Genomic DNA, 16,446 nt, shown 5'->3' on the forward strand with positions numbered 1-16,446 from the left:
GATAGGTGGATCACTTGAGGTCAGGAGTTTGAGACCAGCTTGGCTCATATGATGAGACCCCATCTCTACTAAAACTACAAAAAACTTAGCAGGGTGTGGTGTTGCACCTGTAGTCCCAGGCACTTGGGAGGCTGAAGCAGATGAATCACTTGAACCCAGGAGGTGGAGATTGCAGTGAGCTGAGTTTGCACCACTGCGCTCCAGCCTGGGAGACAGAGTGAGACTCCATCTCAAAAAAAAAAGGAAGTGTTTCTTTTTGCATGATTAATCCCTCTTTCTTGACTCTGGTTCCTGTCTCTGCCTCTTCCTGCCTTCTCAACTTATTCCATTTATATAATATTGATCACATCTACTGTATTTTCACACACTCTCCACAGGCTCCTTCCTATCATTGTTTAAATTTTAAAAATCAACAAAGAAGCCAAAAAAAGTATGAGCTCCGTGCATCTAGTTATTACTCTGGCTCTCCCCTCACTTTCAAGAATAAGCTTATTTAATCAGATTATCTGCATGTCCTGGCTACCTGGTGTCACCTCCAACTAAAAAGTCCTCACCACATTGCAACTGGGCTTTTAGTCCAATCATCTTCCACAAGTGACCTTGCAAATGACAAATAACCTTCATATGCTAAACCCTCTTAACATATTTTATATCATTCAGTGCTTGATTTCTCAGGATTAGTTTTTACTGTTCAGTACTCTTAACCTCCAGAATATTCTTTTTTTTCCCCATGATATAATTTCTATGATTTTCTTCCTTTACCTTCTGCCAGTCCTTTTCAATGTCTTCATTAGGGTATGTTTGCATTGTTTTATAATTAGATCTTTATTTATCTTCCCTTTCTGGTTTGCTCTCAGTCCCTTGCTTGTATGAAACATGTCTTGTTCTTCTTTATATCTCCAGAGACATTACAATGTTAAATTGATGATGAAGCAATAAACAAATGAATGACTGAATGGTTTTCTTAGAAAGTTTATGCATTCAAGGGTGGCTACAAATATATCATCATGATAAATATTTTAAAAGGTATGGATTAACTTTAAATGTCATTTCCCGTAATAAAGTTTGTCTTGTTCCATTTTGTGTTGCTGTTAACAGAATACCTGGGACTGGGTAAGTATAAATAAAAGAGGTTTATTTGGCTCACGATTCTGGAGGTGGGGAGGTCCGAGGAGCATGGTGCTGGCATTTGGTCAGCTTCTGGTGAGGGCTTCATGCTGTGTTGCAACATGGTGGAGAAGTGCAAGTGAACACAGAAACAGGTATGCAAAAGGAGCAAGACACCAGAGGCAACCTTGCTCAATAACAACTTGCTCTCTTAGAAATGGATTCATTCCCACAGGAACTCATCTAGTCTTTAAGAGTGAGAACTCACTCACTATAATTACCATGGCACTAAGCCACCCATGAAGGTGGAGTCCCCATGACCCAACACCACACATCTCCCTTAGGTCCCACCTTTTGATCTTTCCACTTTGCAGCATTGCTGCACTGGGAATTAAGGTTTTGACATGAATTTTGGCAAGGACCCTCAAACCATACCTAGAGGATGAAGTGATGAGAGTAAAACTAGCTAATTTCATAGGTAAAATACTGTGTTGCATATTACTTTAATAAATATAAGAATATAACCTAATGGAAATGAATAAGTTAATCAACTCACAGTTCATGTTTATCCCTTTGTTTCCATTTGCTTCATGCGCCCTTAACCGGTAAAACCTGCCATTCCCAACCCACCTTCATTTTACTTAGAAGGAAACATTTAGCTCTTATCATAATTTGCAAACTAAAGCTGCTAGTAATAAGCCCAAGGAACACCATTCAATGAACACTTGTTAAAACTGTGAAGTCCTGAGTCAGACGCTATGAAGAAAAAGAACGATAAAATATCAATCTTGTCTTTGTTTTTAGAGCATCATATAATCAAGATATGAGGGGACTTCAAAAAGTTCATGGAAAAATTAAATTAAAAAATGATGAAATAAAAAAATATGAACTTTATCAACATAAGCTCCATGAAGTTCAAGACACTTTTGAGAGCAATGCTATCAGCCATTTATTCCATCCCTAAAGATCTGAGGGTCCTTGGAATTTAATCATGTCAAAGGTAACTGGGAAATAAAAATGTTCTCCAACAAAGAGTGCTAAAATAAATACATATCCATATAGAAAAAAATAAAAGTAAAACTTAACCCCATTTTACACTATGCTCAAAAATTAGTTTGAAATAAGCCAGGAGTGGTGGCTCACATCTGTAATCCTAACACTTTGGGATCCCCATTTGAGCCCAGGAGTTCAAGACTAGCCTGGGCAACATAGCGAAACCTCATCTCTACAAAAAATACAAAATTTAGCTGGGCATGGTGGCACTTACCTGTAGTCACAACTGCTTGGGATGCCGATGTGGGAGGATCGCTTGAGCCTGGGAAGTAGAGGTTGCAGTGAACTGTGATTGAGCCACTGCACTACAGCCTGGGCAACAGAGTGACACTGTATCTCAAAAGAATGTTCATTGATACAAATAAATGTAAAAACTAAAACAATACAGCTTTCAGAAGAGAAAAGAGAAATAAGCTTTTGTTCCTGTGGCAAAGACTTTTTATGGTATGGAAAGAAATAACCAGGACATTTGATAGAGTCCATTAAAATAAACAACTTCTGTTAATTAAAAATCTACCCTATTGAACAAAATCTAAAGTAAAAGACTTGGAGTAAATATTTACAAAGCAATCCATAACAAAAGGCTGACATCTTTATAAATCCAATATTTATTAAGAGTTTCTATAACTAATAATACAAGCACAAATTACCTCATATGAAAGATTTTAGCAGTCATTTCAAAGAAAGAGTATAAATGGACAATATCTACATAAAATGTGCTCAATATCACTTGTATTCATGGAAATGTAAATTAAAGCCTCCAGCAGATATAGAAGAAATGGAAAAAACCAATAACGCTGAACATGGGCAAGACTGTAGAGCAATCGAAACACTCATATGTTGTTGGTGGAAGTGAAAAATAATAGAACTACTTTGCAAAATAAGTTATATTAAACAGCTAAAATTATACTTACCTTAAGACCCCACAATTCCAATTTTAGGTATTTCCCTAAGACAAATAAAAGCATGTTTACAAATATCTACACAAGAATATTCATAATTGCCAAATTTTTCAATTAGTCCTTTGTGGCAGATACTATTATTTGATTGAGCTCATATCTACAATTGTTTGGTGAGCAAAATAAAAAATTATATTATGACTAAATAGTATTTTCTGTTACTATGTAATACATCATAAGTAACTAAATCTTAAAAATATAAAATTTCAGTAATTTATGTTATTATTTATTTATTTTATATCAAGAAATACATAAGCTGTTTCCCACTGTTTTCTTGATGTCACCAAAACTTCAAGTAGAGATTTTTGGTTTAACAAATATATAAATTAAACTTTATATTAAAATCGAAAGTTATTTTAATGACCACCCCATCCCATCCCACCCCATTAGAAGTGGTTATTTATACCATCATGGAAGAAAAGAAAAAAGCAAACAAGAAGACATAGAAATCCATAGAACTTCTAAAACTGAGCCTATTTTATGTATTTCTATGGGATATAACAGCAGTGCTATTCATATTTAATTTTATTTCTTGTTGTCTGTCTGCTGATCCTATAGAAAGTCAGTGAGCAATCTTCAATGTGTATTAAAGAAGGTAGGGTGTATAATATGGTTATAAAACTGTAGCATTGAATTATTACTTAAATACTTATCACACAACTTCCTACTTAAAAATTTACTTATTTTTCTTATGTTTCTATTGAAAGTAAACTAATTATTCACAAGTCTCTTGTTTTCTGATTTTTTTCATTAGAGGCTACATTAGTTTCTATTAATTAAATTAGATGACCTCTTATACTGCTGGGATTGAAAAATTCATTTGTAAGTACAAAGTAGAAATCTGATAAAGTGAACATTGATTTGTTTTTTTCAGTATCATGTGTATTGATCATCCAGTTGGATTTAGCTTTTCCTGATTATGTGATGTTTTGTTGCAAAATGGCTAGTGAGTGATGCCAGCTAGTAAGAGCAGCTGCTGTGAAAGGGTAGTTTGATCTGTGTTGCCACAATAACAAAACAAATTTGAAAAGGCTGAAGTGCAGCCACTGCAACCAGAAAGGGCTTAGAGAAGTCATGTCCATTCACCGACATTCTTGTTTTGTCCTTCAGAATAGAGAGAAAATAATTTGACTGTCATTCTGTTTCTGAGTATTTTTAAATAAGCGGCAAGGTATCTTCATGATTTTAATGTGTTGCCAGATGAATATTTAAAACACAATTATCTGAATCTCTTCATTCATAAATATCCTGGAAATACATTTTCTCTGTGTCAGGCAGAATATAAGTAATTGGCAATTTGTCTTGGCATAGGAGAGTTCTGCATCTTCTGTGCAGTTGTTCATCTTGGATGTGCACTTCCTCCTGGCCACTGAGTGACCACATACTTCCTCCAACGCCATCTTTCCCTTCAGGCATTGAGCTGACCTACATAATCTAGGACTGACTACTAGGATTTTCTAAGTTCATACATCATCTTATGGAATGTTCAGCACATTTAAATGAATGTTTATTGTATATATTTTAATAGAAAAAGATTTGGTCAAATGAATACACTTCTTTTTTTGTTTTTTTCCTTTATTTCCTTTTTTTTTTCCCCCAAGATGGAGACTCGCTCTGTCACCCAGGCTGGAGTGCAATGGCACTATCTCAGCTCACTGTAATCTCTGCCTCCCAGGTTCAAGTGATTCTCCTGCCTCAGCCTCAACCTCCTGAGTAGCTGAGACTACAGGCGTGTGTCACCACGCCCAGCTAGTTTTTGTATTTTTAGTAGAGATGGGGTTTCACCACGTTGGTCAGTCTGGTCTCGAACTCCTGACCTCAGGTGATTCACCAGCCTCAGCCTCCCAAAGTGCTGGGATTACAGGCGTGAGCCACCGCACTTGGCCATGAATACACTTCTAAGTATAGAATCTTAGACGTCAGTGTCTGTTTTCCATCTATATGGGGAGGGAATTAGTGGAAATGATACTTCTTTAAACCTCCGAATTTTCATAGCTTGCAAACCCAGCGACTCTGTAGTTCATTGAAAGAAAGATAAAATGTTGCATCAAATAAAATGAGAACATTCCTTTCAAATATTTAGATGATAAAATGTTTTGTTTTAATTTTATAATTTCTCTTGGTAGCAGATAATTATGTAGATATCAAAGGTTTCCCCCACTTTGGGGAAATTATATCAATTTAAATAATCTTTCATGTAATTTTAAAATGTACATGTTTTTCTAAATCTAATTAATGGAGATATCAATAGCATAAGATTTTTATATTAATATACATTTTCAACTGGATGTTTTGGAAAAACTATTCTGGTGCTTCATTAAGTCAATAACATCTTCTAATTCTCTAATTCTGGAAGGTGTTAGAAAATAGAAAAAGAGAGATTAAAAAAATTTTTATAATAGTTTGGAGAAAGCCGGGCGTTGTGGCTCACGCCTGTAATCCCAGCACTTTGGGACGCTGAGGTGGCAGATTACCTGAGATCAGAAGTTCAAGACCAGTCTGGCCAACATGGTGAAACCCCATCTCTACTAAAAATAAGCTGTGATGAGGCCAACTGACAATTAATGTTCTGATTGCTTTATTCATAGAGCTTGTCAAAGGGGTCAATGAAAAGAAGATAAATAGAAACTGGTTACGGCACAAATCAAGTGTGTAAATAAACATCATAATCTCATTTTGACATCCGGGGTTTGTAGGCAGTTCAGCAACCCTCAATCATGCCCCAAGCAGGTGACCATCTTGCACTGGTGGACGACCCAGCAGATGCCTGGTCGATGGACGCTCCCATCATGCCTCTTCCAGGCCCTGAGAACTACACCTCTCTCAGATCAAATTCAAAAGTCTCTGGCCTGGCATGCCAGGTTCTTAGTATTCTCATTCTGCTTTTCTCTCCAGCTTGCTGAAATGATTCTATCTATATCTCTACCTCTATCTATCTATCTATCTATCTATCTATCTATCTATCTATCTATCCTATTCTATACTTCCTCTATTCTAAATGCCATTTCCATATTTTCCTATGCTTGTCCCCCCTTTTTTTAACCACTGAAGATCTATCCTTTCTGCCCTGTGGGACAGGGCAGATCTGTGGGACACAGTGAACTGTTTTTCCAGCCATCTCACAATAAAAACTAAACTGCACCAACTTTTTTAAAGGACATACTAGAAAAATTTATGGAATAGCCTGCCAGCTTAGTTCCAGGGAAGAGTATCGAGTGAAATATTATGTGAAGACAGAATGTCTATTATAGTTTTCAACACCATGATGGTGGGGATAAGTTCTAAATTAGAGATGAGATTATAGCCCCACACACCCCCTATCAATTCCCTAGCTGGCTTCTTGCCTTGGGTGTCTAATTTGGTCATGCTAATTTAGTCTCTAAAAATATTCTATTTTTCTTGTTAATGTTTTCAATTCTAGCAGTTGTTTTTGTTGTCTTTAATTTTTGTATATTTAAAATAAAAGATCAAAACTATCATTTTAAAAATACAAGTCTTGCTTCTACTCCAAAATCATCTACCCTGTTGTTACCCATGATTTTCATTAGTTCCTAGTTGATATCCAGGTATATGTCTAGTGTTTGGGTATATTCCAATTTATTCTTTTTTTACTCAATATATACAACATCCTGTACCCCTTGCTTTGATCACTTACAAATATATCCTGGTGACTTTTTATTCTATCTATCTTTCTCTCTCTCTCTCTCTCTCTCTGTGTGTGTGTGTGTGTGTGTGTGTGTGTGTGTATGTGTGTGTGTGTGTGTTTAGTTGAAAAATATTCTACTTGGGGATGTGTTGTAGGTTGATGGGCATTAATTGTATTCCTGGGTCTTTTTTTTTTTTTCCCAATGATGGCACACTGAATAAACTTGTGCATTTTTTCCCTATTTGTGGAGGAATAATACTTCTAAAAATTTTCTAACGATACAGAAAGTTAATAAGCATTATAGAAGAAATAATGTTCTCATTTTATGGTTTTAGAAATGTTCTATTATTTACAAATGGCTCTTTCATGCCCTCAATTTGCAGAACACTTTAAAAATACCAATAGCAGGCATTACAATATTGGTTCATTTGCCGTCCAGGGAGAGAGCTGAATCTTTCTATGTATTCTCTAAAGAGAAAATGTATAAAGTGAACCTTAAATTTCATTAGGAAATGAAGAACCCCCCATTTGTGCTCTAATACTGCAAACAATATGGTTGGGTATGCTGCATTGCAGTCAGACTGTTTCAATTTATATTTATAAATGTTTTCTCTGTACAAATAAAATGACTTTGAGATTCTCTTCTAAATTTGTTGTCAATCTCCTAAGATTTGACATTGAGGATATTATTTATTGCAATTAACCAAGAAGTAAAATATATATATATATGTATTATTTTCATGAAACAATCGGGGATTTTCTAATTAATCTGATATTTTACTTAGCTATTATAATTCAATTTATGTAGCTTTTCTGCTCATTCTTTGAAGGCATTTTTATCATCCATGAAAATCTGAAATATCAAGGGAAAATGTTTCAATATTCTTTTGTCCCTGCAGAGATCCTTGTGCTGCTCCACTGCAAATAACTATGTAGGACAGGCCTTTCAATGTTTTCAGTGCCAGAAAGCAAGTTCCAACTTTTTTATATCATTATTTTTTATTGCTGATAAAATAAATGAAAAAAACTGAATTACTTATTATCACTAATATTTATTATCCAATTATCCAACAACAAAATAAAGGTAGTTAAAAACTCCTTTTTATTATATTATGCCATGCTAGAAAATAAAGTATCATTAATAATATGATTGTGTGTAAGAGTCTACTATTTTCTAGATTGTATTTAAAGCAACAGTACTTGGTTATCAAATTATTTTATTTCTTAGTCATGCAGCTTCATTCTCACTATTTTTATAACTTTTTTCTAAAGAGAACCAAGACTACATAAAAATGTAGTGTCATGTTCATCACTGGCTTTCTAATGAAGACAACATATGAATAGCAATAAATTTGCATGACACTTAAAGTAATAAGTGCATTTATTTGCTACAAATCCTCTAATGTATACACTGGTCATGTTCCAGTGATGCTTTAGCTCATAGATAAACCCAACACATTTTTATTACAACATAACTAAACTTTTGTGTTTCAATCTAAAAGTAAAATACATCCTGAGAAAAAAGTTTTGAAATAGGCATGTGGTGCCCAATAGCTTAGTTATTTGCAATAGGTAAAAACGTGGGGAGAAAAGCTATGTGGATGAGATGAAAATGTTATTTCCAATGATCATATGCAAATGTGTGCATTTTCCAAAGATCTAGAGAGAGGCCTGATGATAGAACACACAGGTTTAGCTGTTACAGTCCATGTTCTTTTCTAGATCTCCATTCTCTAGGCTGGGTGTCTTGATGATGCACAAGCCAGTGTTCAGGACATGGAGAACCTAAGTGTCTTCCTCCTGCTTTCAGCATTTAATAAATATGCAGGCTCTGGAAACTATGCATTTCTCCAAACCCCATCTAGGCTTTCGTGATTCCAATCTGCTATGGGGCTAGAAATAAACACTGTCTTTTAAAATACAGAGCCAGGCTGGGCGCAGCGGCTCATGCAAGTATTCCCAGCACTTTGGGAGGCTGAAGCAGGAGGATCCTTTGAGTCTAATAGTTGAAGACCAGCCTGGGGAACATAGGGAGACCCCATTTCTACAAAATAAAAATTTCAAACTTAGCCAGGTGTGGTGGCACCAACTGTAGTCCCAGTTACTCTGGAGGCTGAGGTGGGAAGATCACTTGAGCCTGGGAGGTGGAGGCTACGGTAAGGCAGGATTGCACCACTGCATTCTAGCCTGGGTGACAGAGTGAGGGCCTGTCTCCACAAAAAATTTAAAATTAGCCAGACACAGTGGCATGCAGTTGTAGTCCTAACTACTTAAGAGGCTAAGGAGGGAGGATCGCTGGAGCCCAGGAGGCTGAGACTGCAGTGGGCTGTGATTGCCACACTGCACTCCAGCTTGGGCCACAGAGCAAGACCCTGTCTCAAGAAAAAAATTACAGACCCCAAAATATTCCTCCATCCACTTTTCAATTTCCTTTGCACTTTAGTTAATGTTATCTTTTGACTCCAGTCCCTATCCCTTGTTTTCTACACATAATTTCGGAGACAAGCAGACAAGTCTCCATTCTTGGAATATACAAGGCACTTTTTAACTTGCTTGCTTTGATTTTAATTGCTTCTGCTTAAATCCCCCCTTCCACCTGCTGCCTCTCATCGCATCTGCATCTGGCCATGTAGTCAGTTCCAGCCAATATGATTAGTTAAGAATGATTAGGAGTGTCCCACCCAGATTTCAAGAAGTAGTTGTGCTTCCTCCACTCTCTTTAGTCTTATGGTAGGTGGATGCAGAGGTTGAGGAGGCCCTAGGAAGCAGCAAAGTAGGAAAGGAAGAAACTCAGGTTCCAGAATCACTGGGTATGATAACTGCACACCCATTTGCACAGCTACATGAGGCTGTCACACATGCAGTAACAAAGCTCTGTTAGTAAGCCCCTGGTATTTTGGAGTTGATTTGTTCAGCAATTTAAAACACAGAATATCAGTCCACGCGTGGTGGCTCACTCCTGTAATCCCAGCACTTTGGGAGGCCAAGGTGGGTGGATCACCTGAGATCAGGAGTTCGAGACCAGTCTGGCCAACATGGTGAAACCTCTTCACTATTAAAAATACAAAAATTAGCTGGGTGTAGTGGCAGGTGCCTGTAATCCCAGCTACTGGGGAGCCTGAGGCAGGAGAGTAACTTGAACCTGGGAGGCAGAGGTTGTAGTGAGCTGTGATCATGCCACTGCACTCCAGCTTGGGCGACAGAGCAAGATTCTGTCTCCAAAAATAAATAAATAAATAAATAAAAACACTGAATATTGCAGACCCTAGGAGAGGAGGAGGATTCCACAATTTAAACTTGGTCACTTGGCTCTCATGGGTCAGGGTTACATGGCGGCAACTGTGCAAAGCGAGAGCCTCAGAGATGCTGCTGCTGTCAGGACAGCCTGAGACCTAAGCCGACACTGGGGACTGTCCGCGGGCCCCACACTCTCTCAAGGAGTTGGAAAAGTCCCATTGTATCAGAGTAAGATAGATGGTAGCTTTGATTGTGATTGTGGTGAGCTGGAGCCACCTGATCACTGACAGAAGACATCTTCTGTTAACCAACAGCCACCAGGGCTTCCTGTTGAAATATATAGCAACAAAGAAAGAAAAGAAGCAAAACAGAAATAGTGCTTGCCAGTACCTTAGAACAATGCTGCTCAGGACTAGTCCAACACTGAATGTATCTGTACTGTGAGGAGAATGTTCATAGAAGCCTGTTGTGTGCATATTTATTCACATGTTTGTTAAATGTTATATCATTTAGCACAGTAATCTGAGTGCATAATAGGTCATTTCTTTCTGTTTGAGTTTCTTGAGTGTTTTCTTTAAATGTCTGCAGAGTTGCTGCCCCTTTCTTGAACTTTGAGTACTGCAATCTTTTTAATTGTTGATACGAGTAGAGCTTTTTGAGCTTTAAGTCTAAGGGGAACTCAACAGGCCTGTTTGGCATATGTAGCGAACATCAAGAAACCATCTTGCTGTGGAACCATAATTATTTTCTTCTCCCTTTTTGAAAGATCTTTCCTTCTGATGCCAATTTTCTTCCTTGTTTACACAAGTTCAACCAGTTGAAAGGAAAAGGCAATAGTAAGGGTTTCAAAATGGCAGAGAAATTTGAAAGTCTCATGAACATTCATGGTTTTGATCTGGGTTCTCGGTGTATGGACTTAAAACCATTGGGTTGTGGAGGCAATGGCTTGGTTTTTTTCTGCTGTAGACAACGATGGTGACAAAAGAGTGGTCATCAAGAAAATGGTCCTTATCAATTCCCAGAATGTCAAACATGCTGTACGTAAAATCAAAATTATTAGAAGACTTGACCGTGATAACACTGTGAAAGTGTTTGAAATTTTTGGTCCCAGCGGAAGCCAATTAACAGATGATGTGGGCTCTCTTACAGAGCTGAACAGTGTTTACATTGCTCAGGAGTACATGGAGACAGACTTGGCTAATGTGCTGGAGCAGGGTCCTTTACTGCAAGAGCATGCCAGGCTGTTCACGTATCAGCTGCTACTGGGGCTCAAGTATATTCCCTCTGCAAACGTACTGCACAGAGATCTCAAACCAGCTATTCTTTTCATTAATACTGAAAACCTGGTGCTGAAGATAGGTGACTTTGGTCTTGCACGGATCATGGATACTCATAATTCCCATAAGGGTCATCTTTCTGAAGGATTGGTTACTAAATGGTACAGATCTCCACATCTTTTACATTCTCCTAATAATTATGCTAAAGCCATTGACACGTGGGCTGCAGGCTGCATCTTTGCTGAAATGCTGACTGGTAAAACCCTTTTTGCAGGTGCACATGAATTTGAACAGATGCAGCTGATTTTATAATCGATTCCTGTTGCACATGAGGAAGATCGTCAGGAGCTTCTCAGAGTAATTCCAGTTTACATTAGAAATGACATGACTGAGCCACACAAACCTTTAACTCTGCTGTTTCCAGGAATTAGTCGAGAAGCACTGGATTTCCTGGAACAAATTTTTACATTTAGCCCCATGGATTGGTTAACAGCAGAAGAAGCACTCTCCCATTCTTACATGAGCATATACTCTTCTCCAATGGGTGAGCCAATTTCAAGCCATCCTTTTCACATTGAAGATAAAGTTGATAATATTTTGCTTATGGATGAAACTCACAGTCACATTTATAATTGGGAAAGGTACCATGATTGTCAATTTTCAGAGTATGATTGGCCTATACATAACAACTTTGATATTGATGAAGTTCAGCTTGATCCAAGAGCTCTGTCTGGTGTCACTGATGAAAAAGAAGTACAAGTTGATCCCTGAAAATATTTGGATGGAGATCAGGAAAAGTATCTGGAGGACCCTGCTTTTGATACCAATTATTCTACTTAGCCTTGTTGGCAGTACCCAGATCATCATGAAAACAAATACTGTGATCTGAAGTGTAGTCATACTTGTAACCACAAAACAAGGTCATCATCATATTTAGATAACTTAGTTTGGAGAGAGAGTGAAGTTAACCATTACTGTGAACCCAGGCTTATTATAGATCTTTCCAATTGGAAAGAACAAGGCAAAGAAAAATCTGATAAGAAAGGCAAATCAAAATGTGAAAGGTATGGATTGGTTACAGCCCAGATAGCACTAGAGGAAGCATCACAGCAACTGGCTGGAAAAGAAAGAGAAAAGAATCAGGGGTTTGACTTTGATTATTTTATTGCAGGAACTATTCAACTTAGTTCCCAACATGAGCCTACTGATGTTGTTGATAAATGACTTAAATAGCTCAGTGTCCCAACTAGAACTGAAAAGGTTGATATCAAAGTCAGTAAGCTAAGACAAACAGGAAAAAGGAATGGCAAATCTGGCTCAATTAGAAGCCCTGTACCAATCTTCTTGGGACAGCCAGTTTGTGAGTGGTGGGGAGGACTGTTTTCTCGTAAATCAGTTTTCTGAGGTAAGGAAGGATGAACAAGTTGAGAAGGAAAACACTTACACCAGTTACTTGGACAAGTTCTTTAGCAGGAAAGAAGATCATGAAATGCTAGAAACTGAGCCAGTAGAGGATGGGAAACTTGGAGAGATAGGACATGAGGCAGGATTTCTGAACAACAGTGGGGAGTTCCTCTCTAACAAGCAGCTCGAGTCCATAGACATCCCGCAGTTTCACAGTCCAGTTGGGTCACCACTTAAGTCAATACAGTCCACAGGAACACATTCTGCTATGAAATCTTCCCCTCAAATTCCGCATAAAACATACAGCAGCATTCTGAAACATCTGAGCTAAAATATTCAGCAGACATTTATCTTTGAATTATTCAAGAAATGTGTTTTGTCTTTTTTTATTACTAGTGTTTAAGTCATTTTTTACTTGAAGCAGGTGGTGTCATTTAATAAGGATTTTATTAGTTCTTGGTTTTTAAAATCCAGACTTTCTTTTTCTACAGGTGAGATAGTTTTCATTTTAACTGGCATGCCATTTGCACACAAAAATAAAGAGTAGAGCAAAATAATGCAATGTAGAAGGAGACAAAAGGAATGCACTAAGACAAGTAAAGAACATTCTCTCATAGAACAGTGATCTGTTTTACAGGAAACAAATCTTGCCTTGAAATTTACACAGTGAGACTATACATAATTGCATGAAAATATCCATTTTTTCCTAAGACATTTTTCATTCATGAGTATTTTCAAATTTTTCGTATTGTACACATTTCTTAAAACACATAATACCAGCAGCAACTGAAAATGAATGTCGAATTTGGTACATATGTGTTATCTACCTCAAGGTAGCAAGAGTATGTGGCAACACATATACCACCCACAGTGCTTCACAATATACACTTCTATTTAGCCAGCGTTTATTGTAGTAAACTATTCTTAATAAGACTCATTTGTTGTTTATAAAAGTTCTGTGTTATTGTGAAGTGTTAATACATCACATCTTATTTATTTTAGCAAATCAGTGTATTTCTGTATTTAATTATAAAAATTAACTTAGTTTTAAAAATTTACTTGCAAATACACTTTTTCCATTTGGTTCTATGGTTCATTGCCTACCTACCTGAATATATAATGTCAGCTTATCCTAAAGCTGTTGAAGTACTTAATTTACCTAGGTGTTCATTTTAAGTAATGTGCTCACTGTGTATAGGAATTTGTATTTTGGAGGTGCTTGATCTATCTACAAAGAAAAATTAATTAGGAATTACTTTATTATAAAATGCTCCTAGAAGTCTTAATTGTGTTTATTAAAAAAACAGAATGTTAGACTTGTGTGCATGGAAGTATTTAAGGTACATCATTGTTGTAGTTTAAAAGTTGTACATGATAAGACATTTTATTTTTACTGTATGTTTTTACTGAATGATCTATTCCCCATCCCAAGGCAAGCATGAATACAATTAGGTTAAATGTAGGAAAATAAAATAAAATAAACTTGGCCACTTGTCCTTCATGTTGTATCTGTTTGTGTTAAGAGAAAAAAATATTTATTAAACACCTTATTTTCATTAGAAAACAATGTTAGATTCTCTTGGGAATGTGACTATGATCAAAATGTGGTCTTTATTCTTGAGAAACTTAAAATTTAATATCATCATAGTTTTCACTAAGCTACAAAGGGATCTTCCTTTTTTACCTATTGTCTTGGAAAACGTGTTCATTAAACAGCAACTCTAGGTGAGGTTTCTAACTCTGTATTTTGTGCAAATGAAAAAGAAATCTCCATCAAATGTTATCTAAGAAATCTTTTTTTTTTTTTTTTTTTTTTTTTTTTTGAGACAGAGTCTTGCTCTGTCACCCAGGTTGGAGTGCAATGGCACAATCTCAGCTCACTGCAAGCTCTACCTCCTGGGTTCACGCCATTCTCCTGCCTCAGCCTCCTGAGTTGCTGGGACTATAGGCACCCACCACCACTCCTGACTAATTTTTTGTATTTTTAGTAGAGGTGGGGTTTCACCATGTTAGCCAGGATTATCTCGATCTCCTGACCTCGTCATCTGCCCGCCTCGGCCTCCCAAAGTGCTGGGATTACAGGCATGAGCCACCACGCCAGGTCAATATTTTTATAAAATGTGTAAGGATCTTACTCTGTGTAATGTTCTGCACAAGTCACCATAGAAACTTTTGAAGGACACAGTCCCTGAAATAGATGAGTTTAAAATATAATGACAAGCAGAAGTGTTAGACCATTTTCTTTTCCCATTTTGGAGGAATGTCTTGTTTATATAAAATTAGCTTTTTATCTGTTTCAAATAGTTTTAAACTAATAGAGAAATCAATTAGATAAAAACAAAAATAAGATAATTGAAACTCTATAACAAGATCCTGTCTTTATGAGGAAAGCAAAGCTTCTTAGAAACTAAAATAATTCTTTTTTTAAGAGGAAAACATAGAGTATAAAAATCTCAATTAGAACAGTAACTTACTTTCAGTGCCAGTATTCTCCCAGAACAATATGACATTAATAAACAATTCACAAGGCTCTACTTGAAATTTTCATTTTTTTTACACTCTTTGGGCCAGCAGCTTACTCAATCCTGACTCTGTCCCATGTTATCTAAATGTACTACAGTGCAAGTGAAATCCCTTCAAATAAAGGAGATGCCTTAGAGACAATCATCGGATACTCCAGATTGCCCCAGGAAAGTACCCGCACATGCTTTGATAAGACAGTAAATGCCTTCCTGATTTTCAAAGTAATTCTATCAAGCAAATCACCTATATGCTGTTATGTAACAGCAATAATTTTTTGTTTTCACTTAAGTGGCCATTCTGAATGAAATGCCTGTTTTAGAATAATGAAAAGAGTAGAACTGGAATGTTTCTAACACACAAAATAATGATAAATATTTGAGGTGATAGAAACCCCAATTACCCTGATTTGATCATTACACATTGTATGCTTGCATAAAAACATGACATGGATCCCATAATACATATGGATACACCTTTTATGTTCCCAAGATAACTTTAAATAAATTTTTTTTTAAAGAAGGTAAACCTATGCAAGCTTCCTAAAAAATTTGGCTCAATTTTGAGTTATTAAATAAAAAACTAAAGTTCTTAGAAACAATGTTGTATCCTAGTTTAAGGATATATTCTGGTTTTGGTTGTAGACGAGCCCCATCAAATTCAAATATGTCAGCTCCAGCTCATTCTGCCTGCACTTCCAATGCTGCAGACAAATAGACAATGCCTCTCACAGCATGAAGAGTTACACCACTAAATGACTTCCCCTGTTACATCCATGTACAGTTCATCAAGGCAACAATCCCACTTTTTCCTTGTTAATAGTTTACTATTACATGCATGCATTTTTTTTTTGTTTTTGCTTGTGCAAAATATTTCTAACTATTGACCTTAATTCTCTCTTGCATTCGTACTAAGATTAAGATTGCTATTATAGACACATGCAAACTTTAACAATACATAAGCATACCTAGAATACATATACACACACAAACACAAAAAGAGTAACTGTAGACAAAATTACTTGCTTTTCTACTTTTATTAATAGTTTTAAAACCATACAAAATTTAAATATTTAATATCTATACGAAAGATAGCTGGTTAAGATACTATGATTAGAAAAACAATTAATTAATAAAACAGTCAAGGATTAAAGATTTTATTACTGTTGTAAATCTTAATATTTTTCAAAATTTTGCTCTAATGGATCTGTTTTAAAATATAATATTCAATATGAAATGTAAAT

General features: G+C 36.4%; 1 pseudogene; it reads left to right on the plus strand.

The window, feature by feature from the left end:
- Window positions 1-9,927: 9,927 nt before the first annotated feature.
- LOC101027049 lies at window positions 9,928-13,978 on the plus strand (annotated as a pseudogene).
- The last annotated feature ends 2,468 nt before the right edge of the window (window positions 13,979-16,446 follow it).

The sequence above is a fragment of the Papio anubis genome, chromosome 8 (assembly GCF_008728515.1).
Source record: "Papio anubis isolate 15944 chromosome 8, Panubis1.0, whole genome shotgun sequence".
In the NCBI taxonomy this organism is placed as follows: domain Eukaryota; kingdom Metazoa; phylum Chordata; class Mammalia; order Primates; family Cercopithecidae; genus Papio; species Papio anubis.